This window comes from Hyperolius riggenbachi, chromosome 4 (assembly GCF_040937935.1).
Source record: "Hyperolius riggenbachi isolate aHypRig1 chromosome 4, aHypRig1.pri, whole genome shotgun sequence".
Lineage (NCBI taxonomy): Eukaryota > Metazoa > Chordata > Amphibia > Anura > Hyperoliidae > Hyperolius > Hyperolius riggenbachi.
This window is the reverse complement of record NC_090649.1, coordinates 18,615,786-18,622,632: the sequence shown is the minus strand read 5'-3', so window position 1 is coordinate 18,622,632 and position 6,847 is coordinate 18,615,786. Positions and strand designations below refer to the sequence as shown.

At 46.8% G+C, this 6,847-nt stretch overlaps 1 pseudogene; it reads right to left on the bottom strand.

Annotated features, from left to right (window-relative positions):
- Positions 1-5,501: 5,501 nt before the first annotated feature.
- Positions 5,502-5,680, bottom strand: LOC137505772 (U2 spliceosomal RNA; annotated as a pseudogene).
- Between the last annotated feature and the right edge of the window lie 1,167 nt (positions 5,681-6,847).

The following is a 6,847-nucleotide window of genomic DNA, read 5'->3' as shown; positions in this document are numbered from 1 at the left end:
TATGGTCTGTGTCTGCGCAGTACACTCCTGGTGACATCGGCGGGAGCGAGGACACGGGCGTGCAGGCGCAGTGGTTTTCTGACTTTAAAGTCAAAAATTCCAGAAGTGAACTGGAGGCGGGCCGGAGCATCGGTGAGTGGCTGCGCCAACACAGGATGTCTGCGGGGAACCATTAGAAGCCCCGGGTAAGTTCAGCTCATTTTCCCCCGACCCCTCTACAGTATCCCTTTAAGTCAGAAGCGCCATTCACTGCCGATCAAAGGATACTCCCAATATACAGATTTCTTCCACTTGTTTTACTTGGTCCACCTCAATAGGTATTACCCAGGCTTACCCAGTTTGCAAAGTTGACACTTGGCCCAATTAACCATCATCCCTGTGGTGGCACAAAACATTTTTAAGTGGAGATTACCTCTTCTCACATCCCAAGGGGAGGAACAGACCAATACTACATATTGGTGTAGAGTCCCGCAATCACTTTAAGTATCATGGGAGGGAAACCCATGCTTCTGAGAACCGCCAGTAGGAAAGAGTGGGACACTTTATCAAACAGCTTCTCCAAATCGATTGTTTCTAGCAGTAAGGCCATGTTATGTGACTGAACATAGAACGTAATATCACATAAAAGAAGGAGATTGTAAGAGATCCTGCGGCCGGGCACTGCACAGGTCTGGTGATCTTCAATGAGAGTGGCAATGACCTGGGATATATGGCTAGCCACCAACTTAGCAATTATTTTGTAATCACAATTAAGCATCGTGATCGGCCACCATTTGCGAATGTCCCGTTAATCACCTTTTTTCTTATAGATCAGAGTGATCACACCTTCTCAAATGGAGTTTGGTAGAGCAGCAAAGACCTTCAAAGATATCTTTCTTGATGAAAAGCCATGCAGTTTGATAAAATTCTGCCGGCAGCCCATCCTTTCCAGGAGTTTTATTCTTTGTCATAGCTGTGACTTCCCGCCAAACTTCCTTCTCAGTCACGTCACTGTCCAGGAACTCTGCATCTTCTTTCAAAAGGCTTTTATCCAACACCTTGAGATACTGTTTCATCTCTTGGGGTTTGGCGCAGGGCTGTGCCTCATATAACCTCTTATAAAAAGAAACTATTTCTGCCTGCATAGCGTCCCCTGTACTTCCTGGTCCTGCTTCCATACAGACGTGAGAGTATCTGTAGAGCGTACGTTTTTTTTTTTTTTTTTTTTTTTTTTTAAGTAACAGCTACATTTTTCATCCTCGTCTAAAGCTTTTATCTTGGCCCTGAAGACCAAGCCTTTCCCTTTTTGCAGAAGGAGCATTTTCTGCTTGCTCCTAAGCTAGGCTACTTCGGTAGAGACATCCATGCCCCTTTCTTTAAAACCAAACAGCTGTTAATCTCTTGTTCCTGCTGTCTCCGCTGCCAGGCCTGCGTCTTCCCCAGGACTGGAAGAAAGCCCTGATTTGCAGTTTGGCCCATTCCCACCATTGCACTCGGGAGGGAAAGCGGTGCTTTTGTTGTGCCCAGGTAGCATACTGGCATTCAAACGCTTGTAATGCAACTTCATCCTCTAAGTGGCCAGAGTTCAATTTCCAGAACCCAGCTCCGAACTTTAATGAGCTTTCAAAACCGATGGAGGTCTTAATCCCCTGATGATCTGTAAAGGAGAATTGGACCTGAGAGTAATCCAGTAACTTTAGGTGCTCGGATGCCAGGATATAATCAATCCTGGAACGGACTGTCCCCTTGTCAGAATAAAAGGTGAATTGGTGAGCATGGTGCTGCCAGGAATAAATCCTGTTGTCGGAAATCCTGTAGGGTCTGTTTTTAAAGGCCGTACTAGTGCTATCCAGTTTTGTATCTGCAAGACCTATACAGTCTTTTACCCTATACAGTATATTAGATCAAAATCCTGTGTGATAATGGTACTATTTCTACCAGGCAGGTACAATTTGAGCATTTCTAGAAAAGACAGGCTTCCTTGCTTTTCCACCGGGCTATATACTATAATCTAATGAAGTGACCCCTGAAATCCAGATTTACCTCCAAAAGACTGCCAGGAAAAATTGTACATGAGGTAAGTATATGAGCTGCAGGACTTTTCACCAAGAGGCCTACCCCCTCATTGCGGTTGGATCCTGCAGTGGACCAGACTACGCCCCATAAGTCCATCTGCCAGCTTTTGGCTCTGTGGTCAACATACACTCTTGTAGGGCAATCAAATCACAATTTACATTAGCGAGTTCATGAAAAATAGCAGTCCTTGTATACAAGGAACCTATACCCCGGGTGTTTAACGATAGGAGTGAAAGGCTCATGGTGACAAGGAGGAAAATAACTTTACTGTTGGAATCCATGGTCAGTATTTACAGGGTCACTACGGGGAAATCTAATTGTCTGTTTAAACCACTACTTCAGTGAAAATCGCTGGTCCCGGGGAGGGGGAGGTGACCTCTGATTCATCATCATCATCAATTTTCATTTTTTTGGACCCGCACATGCTGCCTGAGGGCTTTTCTCGGCAGACTTTCTGCGTGGCAGGAGGGGACCGGTCATCCTCACTAGACTCCCCATCGCTGCTCGGACTACTATCTGGGTCCTTTTCTACCTCCATCTCATCTGCCAACTGATTTATGGATGCATCAATCATATCTAGGGCATGTATACCTTGCAATTGAGAAAAGGGGAAAGTGGTCCCTACAGCTTTATTTAGTATGGTCTGTGCTTTACTTGTACCCTCCTGGGGCTTAACAGACACTGTAGTACCTTTTTTTTTATTTTTTGGGTATGGGCACCTTTAAGTGGAAGCTCCGCCCCCTGGCTGCAGGGATCACGGAGCTCCGGTGTACTTAGATCACCCGCTGGTGCTGAGGGATAATCCGTCCCAGCGGGCGCATTAATTTGCACAGAGTTGGAGTAGGGAGGGTTGGCTCCTCCCCTCTCCAACCGGAGACTTGGGTAAGCGCTGCTCTAACTTCTTATCTTTTTTGTTCCACTGGGACACGTAGCCATCCGTGTCCTCAGCGGCAACAGCGGGAGGGGGAACATCTGAGCAGCTTCCCTACAGGCCACCCACAGAGCTTTCTCCTTCACTAGCAGGTACATTGGATACAGTATCGGCAATATGCCGATCGGGCAGTGATAGTGCAGGGGCAGAGATCGGCACAGAATAGCTACCAGGGGTCAGACACACCAGTAACATCACCCTGCAGGGGACCTGACCCAGGAGAGACATAAATAGGCTGGGAAACATTCAGAGGGGCCACACATGGTACAATATCGGCAGCAGATTTAGAAACAGGAGGTAAGGTATCAGGAATAACATTGTCATCATCATCCTCACTATCTGGCAACCCATCATTGTCCCCCTCATACAAAGGCATTTTTAGGATATTAAAACCACCCCCATTCCCTCTGGCTACCCTGCTGTACAAATGCTTTTCTTCCATTTTAGGGCAACTCCTGGCAAGATGAGTAGCAGCCCCACAAAGGTCACAGCAGCGCTGGGAGCAGTCCCTAGCTAAGTGTCCCTCCTCCATACATAGCCTGCAGTGCTGTATCTGACAAGAGTCTTTCATTTGTCCATAGGAAAACTGGTTCCTGCAATATAATGGCTGGCCAAGGTATAAAAGAGTACAGCGATCTCCTGCAAGGCTGACACACCGGGAGGGTGCTGTAGGCCATTATCTTTTTGAAATTTGACTTTAAATTTCAGTTCGCTGCGCCACAGGCCCCACAGGTTTAAACGTTTTGGGGGGGGGGGGGGGGGGGGAGGACGACACAGCACATCACAGTATTTTTGCAAGAAGATTCTTACCATCTCTGGCTCTATGTGAGGGTTATAGAGATGTATGGTCACGAATCTTGCGCCCACATCGAAGCAGAGATCAAACGATAATTTGGCTAGTAGAGGATCACCCAGTTCTTTCTTGTGACGTGCGTTCTCATAAGCCGCCAGGCACTTGTCCTTGGTAAAGAATATTAGGTTGTAAGTACCACTTGTAGGAAACTCCTGAACTGCAAATAGATCATTTACTTTAATGTTAAGGTTCGTCTGCACGACATCCACCCACACTCAACAAATGGAATACTCCTTCACGGCATCAGGCTGTACCTGTAAGCGGAATGCATTCCAAGGCGCTTTTACCTGCGCCATTGCCAGTACCTTCCGGAAGCTCACACTCACACTAGAACCACCAATTAAGGCAGCCTCAAATGACGGGGTTACTCGTTAAAGTTCCCCCAAAAGTGACCCAATAGCAGCAGAGTGTGTGAGCACTAAGGCTGAGTCACCTCGGGTTCCCTAAACCTCTCAGCTAAGACCTTGATCTTAGCCAAAAGGCAGAGAAGCGATAACTCATGTATTGTCCAAAGCTGCACCCGCCGCGACAGCACCCTCCGTGGGATTTAAGACGGCTACCTTCTAAATGCAGCAGCGCACAACTGCTGGCTAACCCAAGGCTACCGGCTGCTGGGGGGGCTTCCCACTGCCTCTGCAGGCCTTCCGGGCGACAAGGATGGGCGCACCTGGGCTAAACGCAGACGCAAGGGCCAGGCTCAGCTGCCGCCTGATTACTTTTGCATGGCCGCACCCACCGCCGGAACAGCTGGCAACCCTCCGCTGCCGTGCCTCCACGCTGAAAACAAAAGTAAAGTAGGCTTCCTGCATTCCAGCACCACGCTAGTAGAGAGTGTGGAGGGAGGGAGGGCAGAGAAAGTCAAGTCTCTAGCCCGGTAGGCTTGCTCTGGCTGCGTACGCTGAAAACACAGTGCGTCTGTAGTCCTTCTCTTTCCTTTTAATCACTCTGTCTGGGCATGCGTGGTGTGCCACAAGAGAGAGACACAGGCCGTGGAGTGAAAAACCAAAACAGGAGATCCCTTCCTTGCCTACTACACACAATCAATCACGGCCTCTCACTGCTGATGCCACTTGAGTTGGACTGAGGGGAGTCAAAAAAGTTCAACCGATGATGTCATAATGCCCTGGGCAGAGGCTATATAAGCAGCAGCAGGCACAGTAGAATACCTGCCAGTCTGCTGGCAGCTCTCCAGGGAGCAAGAGCTGCTGCTGCAGAGGACAAAGTGCAACCATGAAGAAAAGTAATCTGGTCATGGAGCTTTGCCGTAGCAACTGTGCAGCACAAGTAAAGTAAGAACGCAGCGGGCAGCCAATGCAAAATAAAGATGTGGGTTTTTTTCCGTTTCTTATAGCCAGGAGAAATACGGACTCAATAAATGACACAGATGCACAAAGAAAGCAGATACAACTTGAAACAATGTTTTTATTGTCAGTGGGGAGAGGATTTCAACTCTATCCTGCACCCAGCAGTAGCAGCACAGACATAGAGCGCACAGCAGAACGAGCAGGGGGGAAAAAACAGCACTTGCTGCCTGGTACATTCAGCCACAGTATACACTTTGCAGAAGGTCTCTTGATTTCTTCACTTTACTTGACTTCACTCCACTTTGCTAGTCAGTTGGGTATGTTGAGTTTTGTTCTGGTTTTTGACACCAGTAAGAGAGAGTAGTGCACCGGTCCTGGAGGTACTGCAATACCAGGTCGATGCGCGGAGTGGACAGAGCAAGCTCTTCTTCCATCTCCCTGTTCCAAAAATCCATTTAATTTATGGTCCACAGATAGGGGACGTATCTGATATTAAACTGATAAGAACAGTCTCAGTCGGTTAGCCAAGTACCATATTCCGATCATGTAGACACCCTTCATGGTCTTGTTGCTATACCCAAGAGTCATCACAAGGGCAGACTTTTATTATCAAAATTAAATATTTTTGTCATATGATCAAAACAGAGATCAAAAAAATATTCTCATTTTTTGGAACAGGGGTTTACAAGTCAGTTTGCTCGCAGAGCCAAAAAGTGCAAAAATACATCATAGTGAAAGTCTACTCGTCCACTCGGTGGTACGCCACCGAACAGCTGCGTCCTCTTGCCCTGAGTGAGCGACATTAAACAAATAGACGACATAAATACGTGACAAAAAAAGTTTGTCTTCTACAGATAATACTTCTTTCTTAAATATCAGCAAATTTCTAACGTCCCATAAAACATCCTTGAAAACAGAAAAAATAATCCAAGCTATCCTATGGTCAGCTTTGTTACCCCACCAGCCTGTGAGTATATTGGTGTAAGTAACTTTGGTTGTTCTGAACCACAGCTGAAAAAAGTGTTTTTACTTAAGTTTAAACCTTGAAGCAAAATAACAAGACCAGAATATGTGCGGTGCAGTTTCTGACCCTCCACACCTTTCTCGGGGGCAAGTGTCTGTCCTGGCTAGGTCCCTTCGTGTAAGGAATGCTCGGGTGGGGAGGCAATTTAAGTGGGTCTGCCACACCACGTCTTTCTGGTGATTTGTAAGACCCCGTATATTTTTATTCTTGAACACTTCTTTTGTCTGCTGTACATTAAGGCCTAAAATTTCTATTGCCACTTCTTCCCTCCTTACCCAGTTTGACAGGGCCTGTTTGTTTGCAATATCACCTGTAAAGTCAGTGAGTTTCCATCCTTCCCTTATTTGTGCAAGCTTTAAATAGTGCTGGGGTACCACCAACGTCATGGGCCTCCTCAGGTCGCATTGGCACCATCCCCATTTTGCAAAAAGCCTCCCTCCTAAATAGTACATCATTTCAGCAGTGTGCCCACTGCATCGAAAGGCAATGACAGCAGTGAGCCAATAATGCAATTTGAGAAAATTATCGATGTTAGGAAAGTTGTGGCCATTACCTTATTCCTGCTATACCTTTCCATTTGACTGCTCCAAAAGAAGGCAAAGAGTTGTTTAGTAATTCACTGGCTCCAGCGAGCTGGAGGAGGAAAAACAACAGTGTAATATAGCAGTAAGGGTAGAATA